Here is an 18,695-nt window from a genome sequence, read left to right as displayed (position 1 = left end):
CAGGTAGATAATGGGGAAAATATGTACAGAAAGCTTAAGAATCTGCATCCTTTAAAACCAGGCTTCAGAATGTTGCTGACATAGTCTTTCTATATATGGAAATGATTAATGCCAAGCAGTGAGGAACTACCAAGTGCATAGTGTAAAGAGCTCACTGGGGAGCTTTTTCAAACATCACCAGTTCTTTAGGATGTTTGTTCCCAAATACTGGGACCTATCTAAAAACCTAGTACCTTCTTCAAACTGTGGGGTGATCCTAGGATATGCTTATCCTCAATGATGTGTAAAATTAAAACTGGTTACAACAAAGTATTTGCAATTCCAGTTTTGCATGGAAACTTTTAAATAATTCAGATTTCAAGGGGAGACCAGTGAATTGGAAGTCTTAACTCCTTTGTGTCTTGATATGATTAGGTGAGGGTCTCCTCCCTCATGTTTGCAATTACATTGCAGTGTGGAAGATAGAGTCAAAAGTATGAGGGAAAACAGGGCTTGCTGTACATTTTGTACATTGATCATCTCAGCTTCATTTGGCTTAGTCATTAAGTTAATCAAATATGAAGACTGTTACGGCATCCATAACTTAGTTTCTTTTTTAGCAAATCTGGCCGAGGTTATAAAAACAAGTGTATACATATAAATATCTTTTTTATTCAGCAAGCATTTCTTGGCAGTAGTTCTTCAGCACCAGTGACACTTTCATTCTACATTAGCCCATGTACATTCTGCATTAACCCAGGGCCAATTGCTGGGCCTTGTTATTGATATAATTTGGAACTGACCACCCTAGAAATCTTGAACTCCCAGGAGGTCTGAGTAGATCTGAGTTTATAGTAAAACCTTGTGAACATCAGCTTTGTCTTCAAAGCAGAAATCATACTACTGCTTTGTACTTTACAGACTGTGTCTATGTCATCTTATTTAATCCTTATAACAAATAATTGTTACTTCATTTGCTTACACATTTTCCATTTGGGCAAAACTGATTCATGGCACTAGAAAAGATTCAAGGTTCCTTATCTCCACTTACAGAGAAAGCAGAGTGAAATGTGGGGCCATGGTAGGTGTCTTTTTGAGGCAGTTTTGAAATTCCCCTCTCTAACTTCTTAGTTCAGAGGTACTGAGCCACTAAAGATATATGAATAAAATTCAGGAATGTCATAGTTACTGCCTTTTATTGAGTGCTTACATTGAACCAGCAAGGGTATAAATATATATATTGACACAGTATGAGATAGGTACTATTACCACCCTCATTTTTACATATGAGGAAACTGAGGAGTTGAGTAATTTGCTCAAGGTCACATAGCCAGTCAGTGGCAGAGCCCAGATTCAAACATAAGTCTGTAACTCTTAATTCTTACACAATTTGTGAAGCCCTTACTCTTAAACAGTGTTTTCTCTTTTTTCAAAAAAAATTTTATTTATTTATTTGGCTGCATTGGGTCTTAGTTGCGGCACACAGGATATTCATTGGGGCATACAGGATCTTTCGTTGCGGTTGCGAGGGCTCTCTAGTTGTGGGTTCTAGAGCCTGTGGGCTTAGCTGCCCTGCAGCATGCGGGATCTTAGTTCCCTGACTAGGGATCAAACCTGCATCCCTAGAAGAAGAAGGCGGATTCTTAACCACTGGACCACAGGGAAGTCCCTTAAACAGTGTTCTCTTAACACCATAGAATATGATGAGAAAAAGAAAAACTCTTACATCTTAGCTCGGGAAGTGACCTTTGGTTCTTTCAGGCACACCCTTTGTACTGAGGCCCTGGAGAGTGTGATGACCTTGATAAGGTCATTTCTATGTAAGGGCACAGCCAAGTGTATGCCAGATTACTGGATTCCCAGGCTAGTGCTCATTCCACTGGACAGCATTTCCTCTCCTGTTGGAAGCATTGACTTGACGCAGAGATGACTCTAAGGCACCTTTTGTATTTTGACAAGTTTGCCTCATTCACTGGAGGGAGAATAGCAGAGGACATTATTAAGGTCACAAATGACCTCCTTGAGGTTCATTCCAGCCTCAGGCATACAACCTAAGAAGAACATTCCTTAGCCAGCAAGTTGTTCTTTTCCATTCTATTCCTTGTGCTCGCAGCAAACTGATTGTGAGTTATCTGATGTCTTAACAGTCTCTCTTTTCATTTTGTTTATTCAGTTTTGCATGCATGCACTGTGACTAGTTAGGAGGGCTACAAGGTCATTTTAGTATTTTCCCACAGAGACTCAAAGCACCTAACATAATATTAGTAGATTAATTGCAGGAGGAAATGGATTTGAAATACTTTGGCCAAAAAGTGCCTTTGGGAGGGGCTAGTGTAGTTGCTGACCTTGGAGTCCGACCTGGGAAAGAATTCTGTCTCTGTAAGGTGTTTACCCTCCGTGGGGGGGCGGGGGGGGGTCAGATTCTTAACCTGTCTGAGCCTTAGTTTCTTCCTTTGTAAAGTAATGGTTAATAATACCTATCTTATAGAGTACTTACTGAAAAATGAATACAGTAGCATATGGTAGGTGCCTGTCACTGAATGGACCTTAATAAGTGAGAGAACACATCACTTTCTTTTGAGAATAGCATAAAATCTGCCTGACAGCCAAGTAGAGCTTCCTTGATGAGGAGGCTTTGTAATTATCTGCTCTGTTATGTACAGTAAGATTTCTTATGGCGGGGGTGGGTGGGGAGCCACTTGACATGAAAGAAATAGTCTAATTTAGTTGTACTGTTGTGGTTTAGGAGCTGATTTCTAGTGGGCCGCTGTGAGGTCAGTATTACTTATGAATCCGCAAAGTCGTAGGATCATTTGTTTCAGGGTTAGGTTGTTTCCTGATCCCCTCTGTTAATCCCCAGGTGCTGAATGGTAGTGATTCTGATGAGAAGAAAAAGTCTTCATATTTGCAATGATTATTCATTGAGCAGTGATAATTGAAATCAGAACAACCGGTTTTATCATTTTGTCCGGGAAGGGACTTACAGTATAGTCATTTGAAATTTTTTCTAGTTGTAGAAATAGTAAGTTGAAGTAGGACTGTAAGTTTGATTTGTAGTCACCTGGATAACATTTTCTTTGAAGTAAGCAGAAAGACAACATTGTGGAATGGTTCAGGAAGAAAATCTCCCTGCCTGCAGAAATTTTTGCCAGGTTGCAAAATTTGCTGCATCCTTCCCACACCTCTCCATGTTTTAGCAGTGATGTACCTGATAGCAGTGAGGTAACCTCTTTACTCATTTTCAGCATGGGAGTTATATTTTCCATTTTGTTTTAAGTTCTTACTTGTCTGCAGGTAGCGTTTAAATCCGTTATACTTTCTCTTATACAGTGAGAGCTTTCTGATGGCTAAACTTAAGGTGCAGTTTTTAGAGAGAGGGACTAGTCTAACCTTTGCATTTGAATGTTTCCAGTAGAATAGGTTTAAATTAAAGGTTCAAATCTTCATGTTCAAGGTATGTAAGGTGTCCTATTTAAATGAACACCCTCATTTAAAATCAACAGTGTATTGTTATAAATCAGATTCAAGAATTATTCTTAAACGCATTCATGAATATGAGCTAAAATAGTGATCTTGAGCAGTGCTTCAGTAAATGCTTCAGTGACTCATAGGAAATGATATTGGAGCATAGAATATTTTATATCTTATCATTGGCTTAAATTTGTTAGAGTTACTGAAGGTTTTCAAAATCCCCTAATTACTGTTAACTCTGTCCTCAGGAGCTGCAAGTTTTCCATTATCTATATGAAGTGAGATTCTTTGCCCAGTGTTAAGAAAACATATCCCCTCACCAGTGGCATGATCTGTCCATTTAAAAGAGAAAAAACAAAGTACATGCAATCTGTACAGTTGAACATTTTTGTCATTCTTTTTTTTTTTTCATTTTTGTCATTTTTAACTGTCAAAAACTATTATTGTACCCTGAAGGTAAGTAGCTTAGAATTTGCTTATTATCAAATGACAAAGTTGGGGCCTTTTTAAGAAGCAAAGCATACTCGGTTGGCAGTTACTTGAGAGGCAGAGGATTGCTATTTATGGTGATATTTAATGTCATTTTCATTAAAAAGGGAAATGCCATAATGTGTGTAAAACTCCAACCATTTTTGAAGAATAAACTGACCATTCTGACCAGAATAGACTTGCCTGTGGTCTTCCTTTCATTCCCCTAAAATTTGTAAGTGGCTTAGAGCAGCATTTCCCAAGCTGTTCCATTGAACATTAGTTCTTATACAATGCTAGTAAGTGTCCTCTGGGGATGAAAAAAGGATCCTTGACAAAGTAATGGGCAATGTGAAATGCATTTCTTTTCTGCAGAGTTAGTATTGAGAACGTTTGTGCTCACATACCTTAACAACCCTTCAAGAGAAAGGCTACATTATGCAGTGTTTCTCGAACTTATTTGGCCATGGAACCCTGTTTGTGAGAACACCTAATAAGCATTTCATGTTATGACTGGTGTGGAGTGGAGCCCAGTTGAGTAATTCTGGTGTAGAGAGTTTATGAATAAAAAAATGAATCCTTTTGTATAGGATTCATAGTTTGGCCATTAGTGGGAAGGGACTTTCCTGGGAACATATAAGATATGTTTCCAAACTAACATAGACTCTTAGGGATGAATGTGATTTCAAAGGCCATCTAGTCCCGCCAATAACAGTAATAATAGTAGCAGCCTCCATATTTTGGAGCATTTGCTGTTCATCAGCCACTGTGTTGTCCTTCTACATGCATTATTAACTACTGGTCTCTCTAGAGTAGTTTACCATCCATTGGTCTTCATTTATGCTTTGGAGAATATAATTTATTTTTAAAAAACAAATAATTCAGAATTTATAATCCACTTATGGTCTCATATATTAGTTTACTTTATTCGTTTATTTATTGAGCAGCCATTTACTGAGCACCAGCACCATGTTCCTTATTCTAACGATGTTATCATTGCTCAAAATGTTTCTGGGACTTCTTTGGGGATTATCTTCAGAACATCTGTCAGATACTTTAAGATATGTGTCGACATACCCTTTTTTAAACCTTGAAGGTGATTTTGATTTGCTAAGTAGCTAATAGTTGTTCAGAACCAAGTCAGGTGAAAGATACGGGTCAGAAGTTACAATCCGGCAGCCCTCAGTTTTCTTTGATCTGCTTATACGTTTTTAAAAAAATTGAAACAAAATTGAAAATGGAAAGATTTAACATTAAACAATCTGGTTTCCTTTTTCTTTCTTTTTTTTTTTTTTTAAACCAGACAAAACGATACTATTTATGAAGCTGTTGCAAGGGTTCTGGAAGACATAATGAGGGTAGTGGCACAAGGAATGGGCATAGTGGATGTTCTCTGTGATGCTATTTACAATATTTTAAAATTGAAGACATTGAAATTATTCAGTAATATGGAACTGATTAAAAAATTATATCCATTCAGTGGAATATCATTCAATTATTATAAATGATACAGGTCTGTATTTGATAGGGAAAATTATTCACATTATTTAAGTGAGACAAGATTACAAAACAGTTTGTATAGTATTTTTGTATGGTATTATCTAATATTGGGGGGACTAACTCAACCTCACATCTCATTTACATGAGAAAAACTTCTAAAAGTATAACCCAAAATACTAATGCTTCTTGATTCTGGCCGCTTGGATTAAAGGTGTTCTTAAAAAAAATACCCCAATCCCACTAACTTATAACAACATAAGTGCAAAACAAACTGCTATATACATCCATCTCGTCAGCTTAGTATATAATAAGGCACACAACAAATTTAATAGTCAAATGAATATGGCTTCGTTTCCCCATCTCAACATATGAGAAGTTCATTTTTCTCTAGAGATTCTCTTCTATGATATTTCCTGGGACCCACAGGTTTGCTTACTAGTCCAAAAGGGTCAGTTAAGGACACCATCAATAAAATGTTCAGGCCACTGAAGAGCCCAGTTTCTTTGCTGCTCTTTTTGCTTCTGCTGGAATACAGTGTAACCTTCAAGATCAGGTAATCTGGGGTACTGAGCAAGACCCTGTCCTTGGCAGGAATTGCCATGGTGGTTGAGGCCAACTTCTGCCATAACTCTGGTTCTTTAGTCATTCTTCAGGATGCTATATCAGGGGTTATGCTAGCATCAACTTTTTGTGTCCAGGATCTGGCTTTTGCTTCTTTTATTGAATCTGAAGCTCTTACCGCAGTGGACCAGCATTCTTCCTTAGCCCTCATCAATTGGAGCTCAGTACTAGCTGCCCCCTACCACCCCCACCATTGGCTGCGCCGCATGGCTTGTGGGATCCTTGACCAGGGATCGAACCCAGGGCCCTGGCAGTTAAAGTGCTGAGTCCTAACTACTGGACCGCCAGGGAATTCCCCAATAGCTGCCCCTTTAGATGAGACATGCACTCTCCAGTTTTCATCAGTTCCCACTACTCCCTATTATTTCATTGACACTATGGCTAAGGTCAGGTGTGATTTATATCTCTGTACTGAGCACTGAGGATATATGTAGATATAAATAAGACACAGTTGCTGCCTTCAAGAAGCCTTCCTCTGGTAATAGAGACATGGTAAAACGTAATTATATGATAGGTGCTATAGTCAAGTGTATATTTAAATATTAATTGAATACCTACCACACGCTAGGTATTAATGCTGAGTGCTTTAACTCACTAAAGCCTCAACACTTCTGTGAGTTGGTGTTATTTTTTCATTTTACATGAAGAAAATGAAATGTTACTTGTTTCATTTTACACATGAAGTGAGCTCAGAGATGGTTAAGTAACTTAGCCTAGGTCATACAGCTAGTAAGTAGGTAATTGTGATTCAAAATCAATTTTCTGACTAAGCGCATCAATTCCCACCCTGCCTTCTTTGGGAGCATTAAAGCTTGACCCATGTAACCACATGCACTCGTTTTGTCTCAGGGTGTTTATTAGGGCAAGATGATGCAATTGTCTGGTGTAGAGGGCTGTTGAGATGCAGGACCGGGGAAGAATATGAGTTAGAACTGCAGAGATCCAATGAGGCTCTTAGTCCACCGTAATGACAAGCTAGAGAAAGCTATCCTAAGTGAGAGTGCCAGGTGGAAATTCTAGGATAATTTGAGTTATCTTCCCACTAGTGGCTTGAATTCTACTAAGGTGACTGTTGATGAGAAATAGGGGTTGAAGTGTTTTTCTTGCAAACTGCCAAGAACTAATAAAAAGTATGCCAAAGGCCTTCACAAAGTATCAAGAGACATGTTTGGTTTAATCTGGTACATCAAAAGCAGAGTCAAAGGGTAGGCTTTTGGAACAATAATCAGACTTCAGCCAGGATTGGTGGTGAAAGGCACGGATTTCTGGCATAAAAACTGGGGAAGAGTTTTAGTAGCAGCTGGGAAGTCCTCCTGTACTGCCCTTTATGGCTCAGGGGTTTCTTTCTGCAGGGTTGCAGGGTATGCTGGAGATAGAAGAGAGACATTGCGTTGTGGTAGCTTTGGGGCCCTAAGGAGCTAGGCCTTTCTGAATCTTAACCGCTGCGTAAAACAAGGAATTTGGATTGGATGACCTTTAGTACTTTACTTTTTTTTTCAATGCTTATTCAGACACAGTACAGTATACTTTATATATGCTGGCTCATTTAATCCTTACAGTGGCTCTGTGATATGGATGGTGATATCCATATATTAAGATGAGGAAACTGAGGCTCAGGGTTAGCCCAGGGTCATACAGTTAATAAGTAGAGGAATCAGAATTTGTAACTAGCTCTGCCTGATTTCCAAGTGTTTATTGTTTTGCCGTAGTGACACTAATTAATGATCAGTGATGTGAACATGTTTTCCATATTCCTGTGCCTCCCACCCTTCAAAGGAGCTTCTTTGCTTCCTTGCAGCTGATTTGACCCCCAGTGTTATGAGGTTAAGAGAGGCTCTAGTGTGAATAAGGCACACAACTGGCCTGTTGGCTTTCTGCCTTCTCTTCCGAGTCTGGTAGCTATTCAGAAGCTGTGATCTAAACTTTTCAGAAAAGAGCTACAATACCTGTAGCTCTTTGTAGCTTCAGGAATCATCCAACAGTGCACCCTGTTAGCATAACTAAGCTCTTATTTAGATGCCATAGTGAAATTGCCATGCAGTTCCTTAATATTTTAATGTATAGTGTTTTTAATAATTTAGTTGTTTCAAGTCCTTATAAATTATACAAGTGATTTGCTACTGGTTAAATGTTTCTAGTAGTTTAGTAATAAAATTTGTATCAACTTACAGAGTGCTGTTTGTCAGATACTTAGCTAGATCTCTAACCAACATATCAAATTAAACATTAGTCAAATTTGTAATTTTTAAATTAGTGAAGTTGGGTGTAATGATTTATGCTACCTATACATACAGTCAGCTTCTATCTGTGAATGCTGAACTCAGATACAGAGGGCCAACAGTATTACACCATTTAATATAAGGGACTTGATCATCCTTAGATTTTGGTAAATGCAGGGGTCCTGGAACCAGTTCCCCATAGATACCAATGAAGGACTGTATGTGACACCTAAGAATTTCCTTGGATGTGCCCTGAGGTGCTCCATGTCTTGGTAAGCAGTGTAGTGCCATGGGAAGAGTACCACCCTAAATGGGACCTGAGTTTGACTCCTAGATGAATGGCTAGGGGCCAGTTGCTTAACTTCTCTGCACCTCACTCTTTCTCGAAGAGAAGTTAATATGGCAAAGTGATTGGACAATCTGCCTTGCCTCTATTTCAGTGACCTGCTGGATCTCTGCATATGCCTATAATGACCTCTCATGTAAGATCAACCAAAGTTTTTCTAGAAAAGATCTCATCTGCCTGGCAAAACAGTTGTGTTGTTTAGTCCTGGGATACTTTGCTTTGATGAGAGGAAGCAGATATATAAGGAGATTGTTAAAGGCCTCAGGTAATAGTGAGATGTTTCTATTTGAATATTAAAAGAATATATATTAACTGATTTTCACCATATTAGGAGGCTTCTCTTAAAACCTAAACAGTTGGGCCCACAATCCATAAACAAGACTTTGACTGCCACTGGTTAAACTTCAGCACCCCAGAATGTCTTCAGTAACCACGATACTTATAATCTCTCTTGAGATCACCCCTGCTGCTTGTTCTTGAAAATGTGGTAGAAAAGTTTATCTTCTATGATATCAAAACTCTGTTATATTAAAAGCTAATCAGCAACATTTTATAACCACACTAAATAAATTAATCTATCAAACTATATTGTGTTTTAAACAATATATTCACTGATGTTCACTCATCTTTGCCAATTTTTCCCCCCTTTATCATTATATTTCCCTCTTGGGTTCCTGGTAGACTTTTTGAAAATGCCACTGTCCCTGTCACTAACTTCATACATTATCCCAGAATTTTCCTATTTAGATTAGTTTGTATTTCAAAATAAAGTGATTTGTCGTGGTACTAATGTGTGCTTTTAAAATTACCATGGACATAATGATAGATGCCTTTTCAGAAATCTTGCAAACCATTGTATGACCATTGATATCACTCTTTGTTACTTTAAAGAATCTGTATTTTCTTTGGTGACATTGGATTTAGCCCACCCAGTTTTCTTTTTCTTCTTCTGTTAATGCTTAACAGAAAACTGAAGATAGTTAAGTCACAACTTTCCGACCTTGTGCACATTGCTTCTCTGGTTTACTGCCATAGGATACTGTAGCAGTATCTTACAGACATCTTTGATGGCCAATCAGCAGCAGTTAAATTACCTTAAATTTTTTAAATGGAACTCTGACAGCCAATAAGAAATCCTTTGGGTGGGAACTGTAACAACCCTTTCGCATGATTTTAAGAACAATTCTAAATTTTCAGTATCTTCTGTTTTGGAAGCACATGTGGCCCTAGTGCATCTGCTGTGTGCATTTGCCAGGCATTTTGAAGCCTTAAGTTCCTCGTAGTTTGAAGTCTGGATCTGACCCCTGTTCTGCTTCTCAAGGTAACTTTAAAACAGGAAGTGTACAAAGGAGGTAACTGATGACGTGATCAGCCAATCATGGTTTTGTGTTCTTAGCTGATAAAGCAGCTCAGCCAATGGGACCACTCTGGAGGCAAGGTTTGGTGTCAAATAGCATGCTAGATTGAATGCCTTTGACTGTTAAAGTGGAAGGAGGCTGCAGGGCTTCATTGGAGCCTCGGAGTTTTTCACTGAGGCAGGGGTCAGCTGAAAGACAAAGAAAAATGGCGAATAGTTTGCTGGGGGGTGGGGGGACAGCTGTTCGGGTTTTCACTGGACTGGACATTCCAGACTCAGGTTTCTGCATCTCCTGCTGCCTTTTGTTTCCTCCGTCCTTTTTTGGGGGGGAGGGATAGGAGTGACTTAAATTCTCCCTGTCCGAGGAGATATAAATAACTACATGTAAAATTAATGCAGTTCCCGGTAAGTTTAATTCTTTGTTTTGTGTTAAAATGGTAGAAACTGTTTAGCTTCAGAGAGTGTAGACAAGTTGCACTGTTTCAGAAAATGGCCACTTTACATTCCATGCATACCTTTTGGTGCACCTAGAATACCTTGCTCTGTTTAGATTTTGCATGCCCTTCAACTAGGATTTCTTTTCCTAGTTGAGTATTGAGTAGAGCAGGTACATGAAGAAAGGCTAATCATTTTTCAGGGGCACACAGAAGCAAAGCACTTTCTCTTTGCATTCGGTAAACTTATCTGTTTTCCAAATAATTTTCCTTTGTTCAAGTGCACTGAAGCTATCCTACAGAATAAGCTGAGTTGTTGTAAGACTTTTTCTGTTTCCATGCACTTTGTTGACATTTGTGTTTTCAGAGGTGGAAGCAACACCATTGCTGTTCTAAATTCGTGTGAAAATATGATTTGCACTGATGCAGGTTCTAATGGTAAAGGCCCACATGCCAGTATGAAATTCTCCCATAACTTTTTTGATTTACCTGTCTGCTTCTAGATTCTAATAAGTACCGATTAATTAAAAATCTTTGTTTTAAAATGCACATTTTAGCTTATAATGCTGGTTAGAAACATCTCCACTATATTGGCAGTGACAAGAGCAGATCTTTTTCTGCCAGTTTCACACATTTTGTCAGGTGTTGATTTGGTTCCTTTAAATGATGTGAACAAAACGCTTTTCATTTTCTGTATGAAATCTTTAAAATCCTAATTTACCTGCAGTTTGTGAATAGGAAAGTTAAGAGTACAGGCACCCTGTCTTTTGCCCTTGGTATTTTTTTTTCCCTCTCTAGGGATATGAAACTAATGTAGGTTGCTGGCTAATTGGTAACCAGCCTATTCTTGTGAATAGTGAAATCTTCCATGCCGTGTACTAAGATCTATAATACACTTGATTTGAAAAAGCAGTTCTTTGTTTTCTTTTTATTTGCAAATATGGAATGAAGGTCATTGGAACATTTCTGCAGCAGACTCAGTATGGAGCAGTGAACTGGCAGCACTCAGCCTTTGGGTGGGGAAGAGGAGCAGGCCCTATTAGAGGAGAAGTTTGGAGGGTGTTGGTTTGCCTTCCCCTTGAGTAAAGGATTTACCTGAGAGGATCGATAGGGGTTTAGATTTTGGGCTCTTGGAATTGGAGTGGTGTAGCAGTCAAAGTTGCTAGATGCAGGCCTCTGTCGTTGTTCGCAAAAGTGACCTTGAAAAACTGCCGAGGAGTTGAAAGATTGAAGGACAAAGTTTGTTTATGCAGATTTGGACTGAAAAGCTCTATTTAAGATGAAAAGAAGCTGTACTTCTGATGTTCAAGTCCAGTGGTTAGTAGGAGTATGTTATAGATTCAAATTAGGAGTTTTCAAGCAATAAGACAATGGGGCTGTATTCATTCTCTCCCACTCTTCTTCATTCCCTCCCCCCAGCAAAAAAAATTTAAATCCTTTTTGGTATGATAGTTGAGTGAACTGCCTAACAGATTCAGAATTCCTTGCATGCTACCTTGTCTTCTATGTAATTTAGAGGGTTCTTAGTGAAGAATGGTATTTCAGGAGTTCAAGGTAGTTATGTTTGTGAAACTTCTTTTGGGAAATTGGAATGCTTATGGTAAGAAAACAGTCATTCTGGAAAAAAAAAAAAGGCAACGGTCATTCTGGGAAGTTAAGTCCTAAGAGAAAGGCATGTGTGTTAAAGATTACGTTTTAACAGTTAATTATTTTAAATTTATTGTTTACAAGTCATTGATCTATATGTTACCAGTTACTCCAGTTTTTAATAATGGGATTTAAAAAACAGTTGTAGATACTGAATGAGCCTATTGGCCCTGGGAGAAGGCCTGGAGCGGGGGAGGCAGAAGGTAAATGGCTCACAGAATGAGGCCTAGATAGAACTCTTTAAATTAAGAACTTTGTGGATTTAGCTTCTTGGAAAGATATGTAGCTATTGCCTCTAGCCTGGGTTCTTAACCTTCTTAGGGTCATGGACTCTGAGAATCTGCCCTACTGCCTGGGAAAGTGCACCTAGGCATGCCTATGCAGAGCCCTTGGTGACTAAGATATTTTCCAGTATATGTTGAATGGTGTTAATATGATCTCCTCATTTAACACTTTAGCCAAATAAATGTTTCCCAGAGAAGTGAAGAAAACTCTACTTCCACAAGGAGCAAAGACCTACAGCTAACTATAACTTAGGCTGGAGGGTGGGTGCGTGTGTTGGCGGGGGAGACTTAGATGGGGTCTGAGATTTGGGCATTTGTTTACTCTGATTACATTATTTGAGGCAGCATTGTGCAATAGCAAAAGCAGACCTGTGTTCAGCTATCACCAGCTTTGTGAGCTTGGGCAAGTCAGCCATTTAGTGTCAGCTTCCTCACATGTAAAAATGGAACCTAAAAATAGCACCTTTCTATTTAGTGGTGAGTCTCAAATGAGATCATGTATGTCAAAGTGCTTTGCAAGTTGTGAAGTGCTGCATTAATGTTAGCTGTTACTAGTCTAAACTAGGGGTTAAATGCTTATGGAGTTAGCTGTGACATCAAAGAGAAAATGCCATTCTTTTAATATGTTTACGAAATAGTTTGTTTAAACCTGGTACATCTCTTTTTAATCTGGTTTCACATACTTTCACCTGCATATACCTGTTTATGCTGACAGGACCCTATGTAATGCAGACATTGAGACCATCAAACATTCCTTTACCAAGATTCCTATGGAAGAATTTTAACCCTTCTGTCAAAAATTAAGGGCCTCTTAGAACAAGATGAAATGAGAACACTGATATTTTTAAAACCCTTGTTAGATTTAGGAACCTCCCAGAATAAAAACTAGGAACCTGTTCTGATTGGATACTAAGATTTGCAATATAAGGCAGGTAGGTTGTGATATTTTCAGATGTTTACCAAGCAGGGGTTAACATTTTTAGTTTGTGCACCAAATATTTATAAGGTAAATGGGAGCCACTTTTTGTTTGCTTTGTGGTCATATGATCTCTTTTCTGTCAGTTTTCAAACTTGGGAGGTAGTTTTAGCTTGCAAAGTAGTAGTAAGCTAATAAATGTTGGGATGAAGACTTAAAAAAAAAATACTTGGTCTCATCAAAATATAAATGCGGGAATGCATTTCCCACAGTTGATACCTATTGTGAGATACATTTCCAGGGTGAATGGCGGGAACCCATGGAGGTTTCTTTCTCACCCATTTTACATGCCTGGTGTCATCTATTTTTAGGGTTCCCCCACCCCCACTGGGGGTGGTGGTAGTGGATATTTTGTGATCTATTAGATTTCCTGTCCTATTAAGTAATTTCCTCTCAGGCATGGTCAGTCAGCATTGATGTCTGCCTCCTTTCTGTGCATTGAAAGAATCATAAGATGGAATAAGGTTTGGCAAAATTGGCATTGACCTCTGCAAATAAAATTCTAGTTCAGGGATGTGTATGTTTGAAAACAGCAATCATGGTCGCTGGGAACTTTTTGTTCCTAAAACAAGATGGGGGTCTCCTTTTAAAGAAGCTATATACTTTTGTGGAGGTTCCAGTAGCCCTTTAAGCATTTTTAAAGCTAGTCATTTACACACGGTCGTCTTAGTGAAAGAAGTTATTTTTGCCCATCCCTATTCCCAATAAAATATGCACGCAGAGTTTATATAGTCTTAAGTTAGCCTAATGGAAATTATTTAGGGATCTAGCCTAGTTCCCTTGTTGTAAAGTGGGGAAGTTGAGGCCCAGAGAGGTTAGTTGTCTCAGTCTTTCAGCTTTTTAATGACTGGCCTTTTTAGTGGCTGGTCAGAGATTCAACTCCTGCTTAGTTCATTCTATGTTTCTTTTATTCCTCTAGGCCGTGTTTACTTCTTATTTTTCATATTTGTCTTCCTTTTTGGTACATCTGTACAGGTTTGCTCTTTGAACACAGAAGGAACAGAGAGAAAGTGGGCCATGGAAGAGGTTCAGAAGTCTCCATGTGGAGTCTGGTGGTTAGAAAGTCTTCTGTGGCAGCAGACTTACTGTCCCTTTTGGGATCTGAAGATCTCTTGCCTCAGCCAGTTGCTTATTCAGAAAGCTGAGAATAAGCTAGGAAGCTAATTGTACCCACCTGGCTAAGCTGTCCCAGAGAGCTGGGTCACTTATATGCATTACAAGGAAGTCAACTAAGGTACACAAATACAACACCTGCATGCCAGTTAGTCTTGTTGTTGTTGTTAACACACCTCAAGAACAGGCTAATTCCCAAACAAGTTTGGGCCTGCTTCTTCGAGTGTGTCCTTAAAGCCAACCTGTATTTAATAAACAAAGATCCCAGGATCGTTTTAAGGATTTGACAAGACTGAAATAGATATCATTGTCTGTATACTTCCAAAATAATATTTTAACTATGCTAACTTTAATCTTTACTACCAGCAAAGTAGTATTATGTATCTGCACGTGTGTGTGTTTGGGTACTTGTAGGTTTGATTTTTGTTCTTATTTTGCATATTCTCTGGTAGAGCATAATCTACTTGAAATTTAAAAATTTTTCTCTTTTTACCATTTTCATATATTTGAACAAAAAGTACAGCTTATTGAAACAACAAGAATTTGAATTATGTAACTTATGTTATATTTAAGTCCTGAGGTATACTGTGACTGAAAATTATAGTAGACACAGCTGGATGGTATCCACCTCATGTCTGCATTTTCCAGAAGCTTAGTTTTCTTTTTACTCTGTTCTTTCTGCTGCCTCTGTTGGGCCTGGCTCTTTAGAACTTAGATTCTGTTTGCATTATCACCCTTATCTTCCTGTCATTCCCCTCGGCATCCCAAAGCCAGACTCCACTGTTCAGTAATTGACCAAAAGTTTTTCTCTAAGAGTGTTTACTATAAATTAAATTACAGTTCTACACCCTGCAGTGAAAAAGGGCAGTTGAAGGATAAGAAATGAAGGTAAATTCCAGTGTAAAGGCAGAACTAAAGGAAAAAAAAAGCTTGTAAATGTTTAACTTTAAAGTGGCATAACGTAGCTTGTGACCTTGTGTTCCTTAGTTCAGAGGAAGAAAGGAGACTAAAATAACCACAGCAAACAGCAGTGCTGATTCACTTGGTTATCCTTTTTTTCTTGGAGATACTGTCATTTTGGTCTGTCTCCATAGTTTCAATTACATAGAAAACTAAAGAGAAGACCCTCTTGACTGGAAATATCCAGACACAATGAATTTTTCCTTTATCTACCTAAGCTATATAGTTCTTGCCATTGAGAAAATACTAAAGTTGGACGCTTTATAGTTCTTTCACTAATTCACCTGCATGCATGTCTCATTTATGTGGAGATTTTAAAAATGTATACAAATAAAATTTTACTACAGGATCTAACAGTCTGATAGGGGAGACAGGTGATGTATATCAAGTATATGAAACTGCTATGGAAAGTACAAGCAAAGGACACAGAATTCAGAGGAGGGGAGACCTTTTCTTCTGGCTTAGCAATGAAGGAAGGCAGTTAACTGGGTGTTGGACTCAGGGAGGTAGGCACATGGGCACTTCAGGCATGGGGAACAGAAGGAGGAAGGTCATGATTCAGAAAGTGTAGTGTGGGCTGAAGAGAGCAGTAAATGGTCTAGTCTGCTTAGAACATAAGGAGATGAGTTAGGGACAGGAAGGAGTGGCAAAAGAAAGAAGTCTGAAGAAGTAAGTTGGGGTCAGATATTGGAGGGCCTTGACTGCCAGGCTAAGAAATTTGAACTGTCTCTGCTTGATAATGGGAAACCATTGGAGATTTTGGGTAATAGGTTGATGTGGCATTATCAGAGCTGTGCTTTTATAAGATTTATTAAGCATCATTATGTAGAAATGAGTAGAGGACAGTAGAAACAGTGAACATGATGCATTGAGTTCACATACTAGGTTCACAATCCTTAGGATTATTATGAGGGTTAAAAGAGATAGCAGTGTAAAAGGCTTAGAACCATACTTGGCACACACTCCTAAATGAATAGCATTAGCTATTACCGTCATCTTTATTATTACATGGAAGTGATGAGAACCTGAACAGAGATAGTGGCAATGTGAAGAAAGGTCAGGAGATGGACACTGTTATTACAAAGTTTAGCAGTTGATTAGAATTGAACAGAGTCTAGGATGACTCAGATTTCAAGCCTGAGAAACTGGAGGATAGAAACAGAAAAGTTAGAAGGAGCAGGTTTGGGGAAAGAAGAAGATAGATGCAATTTTAGACAAAAGGAGTTTGAGTTCTGGGTGGCTTTCCAGTTGGAGATGTTTAGCAAGCAGGACTGGAACTTTGGAGAAGTACCAGAATTGGTAACATATGTTTGGAATTTAAGCCCATAAAGATCGTAGCTGAACCTGGAGAATGGATGGGAGAATCAAGGGAGAGGGTGGGCAGAGGACCAGAAGAATAAAGCTTCTTGTTAATGATGGAAACGCAAAAAAGTTTGGCCCCTGCAGTTGAGACATCTAGAAATGAGCGTGGCAGAGTTCTCTAGGTCAGTGTTCTCTAAGCTCTTTTGATTGTGTACCCCTATTATCTGAGTGTGCAGCTGTCATATATGAGTTAGTATTCTTCACTCTAAAAAGTCACTTGTTCTTTTTTGGAATGTTAATTTAGTTAAAACTAGAGAATATCTATATCTTCCCTTACCTAGGGAAACACAACAAAGTGAAGGTATCGCTACTAGCCCCACATTTTCCTCTGAATACTTAGAGTACCGTGCGTGATACACGATCTTGTCACAAGTTAAACTGAGCGAGGATATCAGTATCAGCCCATAGGTTAAATATTCAGAAAGCTAATACTAACACATTTTCTGTGTGTGCCTTGATCTGAAAAAGATTAGAAATACTGCCCTACGATCTGGCCTTCACTTTTTCTGAAGAAGTACAAGTATTTCCTTGAAATGTTATGCATTAGCTCCTTGAGCTTAGTTATGTATATGTTTATGTCTGTGTGTGTGCATGCATAACCTCAAGCTTTCTTGTTTAAGCTCTAAGTATACACCCACATCTCCATCCAATGCAAAGACTTTTTTTCCTGAGTTGCATCAGGCTTAATCTTGCTGGTGTTAGCTTTGTAAAGTCTTAAATGACAGCATTCTGCATGAAGCCAACCATAAATACACAAGTAGGAATTTGGCAACATTTACTTAGCAAGTAATTTATATCCACATGGTCATGATAACACTGAAGAGCAGCACACACAATAAATTACCAGGACTAGGATAGCCTCATCTGTAGGATTTAGCAGATTTCTAGGCTAGGTATGTTGTAATTATCCTCAGTCTAAAATAAAGGCAATAAGAAACTTTTCACTAGAGAAATAGTGGTAAATTTCCAGCCATCTTACTTGGTTATTTATATCTTGAACTCCATGATTATTTCTCTACTGGTAATTAATTGGCCAAATGCCCATGAAACTACCCTTGAAGGTAGTTAAGCAATGTGATGTGTTTGTATGAAACATAGTACTTTGCAGTTAATGGAGTGATTTTTAAAGTTTTTGTCAAACAAGATAGGTGAACACAACCCTCTTTTCAGAACGAAACATAGTGCAAATAGATTATATACTAGTATGAGTACTACCAGTATGTTGGGAAATTGTCTTGTGTTAATCCTAAATTCACTAAGGTCAGATAACTAGTTGAAGGATTTCCAAATAGATATGAGGTTAGAATTGTGTTAGGTGTTCTATAGTGTTCTCTTCTTCCTTCCTCCTTTCTTTCTTCGTTGGGAAAGCTGTGTGCGGGCTTTCTCTAGTTGCAGTGAGTGGGGGCTACTCTTCGTTACGGTGCGCGGGCTTCTCATTGCCGTGGCTTCTCGTTGCGGAGCGCGGGCTCTAGGCGTGCAGGCTTCAGTGGTTGTGGTACGTGGTCTCAGTAGTTGTGGCTCGCGGGCTGTAGAGCGTAGGCTTAGTAGTTGTGGCACACAGGCTTAGTTGCTCCATGGCATGTGGGATCTTCCCGGACCAGGGCTCGAACCCGTGTCCCCTGCATTGGCAGGCGGATTCGTAACCACTGCGCCACCAGGGAAGCCTATAGTGTTCTTTAGCTGTGCAAATCTATACTTTGTGGTATATATTGGGCACCTCTTATATTTGAGTTCTTACCTTGAACCACAGAGATTGATGTTTTTAGATGAGTCATGGTGTTCTTAAATAATCAGTTGCTTTGTATTTCTTACCTGTGATTTATAATCTTAGTTTTATCCCTAGTAAGGTAGTTGGAACAGGGATTTTGATTCTGAGAGTAATGGCTGCATAATTAGAATAACATTGTCACCATGTTCACAGTGTTGCAAAGGCTGTAATTTTGAAACACTGCATAGAA

General features: G+C 38.7%; 1 protein-coding gene across 7 annotated transcripts in view; it reads left to right on the top strand.

The window, feature by feature from the left end:
• NFYC (nuclear transcription factor Y subunit gamma) overlaps positions 1 to 18,695 on the top strand; it is a 63,143-nt gene that overhangs the window by 2,414 nt on the left and 42,034 nt on the right. The window contains exon 1 of one of the 7 annotated variants that reach the window (XM_049708738.1): positions 9,907 to 9,925. The exons of 5 other annotated variants lie outside the window; for them this stretch is intronic. The gene's annotated coding sequence lies outside the window, so the exon portion shown is untranslated. Of the gene's footprint in view, positions 1 to 9,906; positions 9,926 to 10,111; positions 10,367 to 18,695 lie in introns of those variants that run through there. One more of the 7 variants, XM_033422007.2, reaches the window with a different exon arrangement.

The sequence above is a fragment of the Orcinus orca genome, chromosome 1 (assembly GCF_937001465.1).
Source record: "Orcinus orca chromosome 1, mOrcOrc1.1, whole genome shotgun sequence".
Lineage (NCBI taxonomy): Eukaryota > Metazoa > Chordata > Mammalia > Artiodactyla > Delphinidae > Orcinus > Orcinus orca.
Note: the sequence above shows the minus strand (reverse complement) of the source record. Positions and strands in the feature narration are given on the sequence as shown.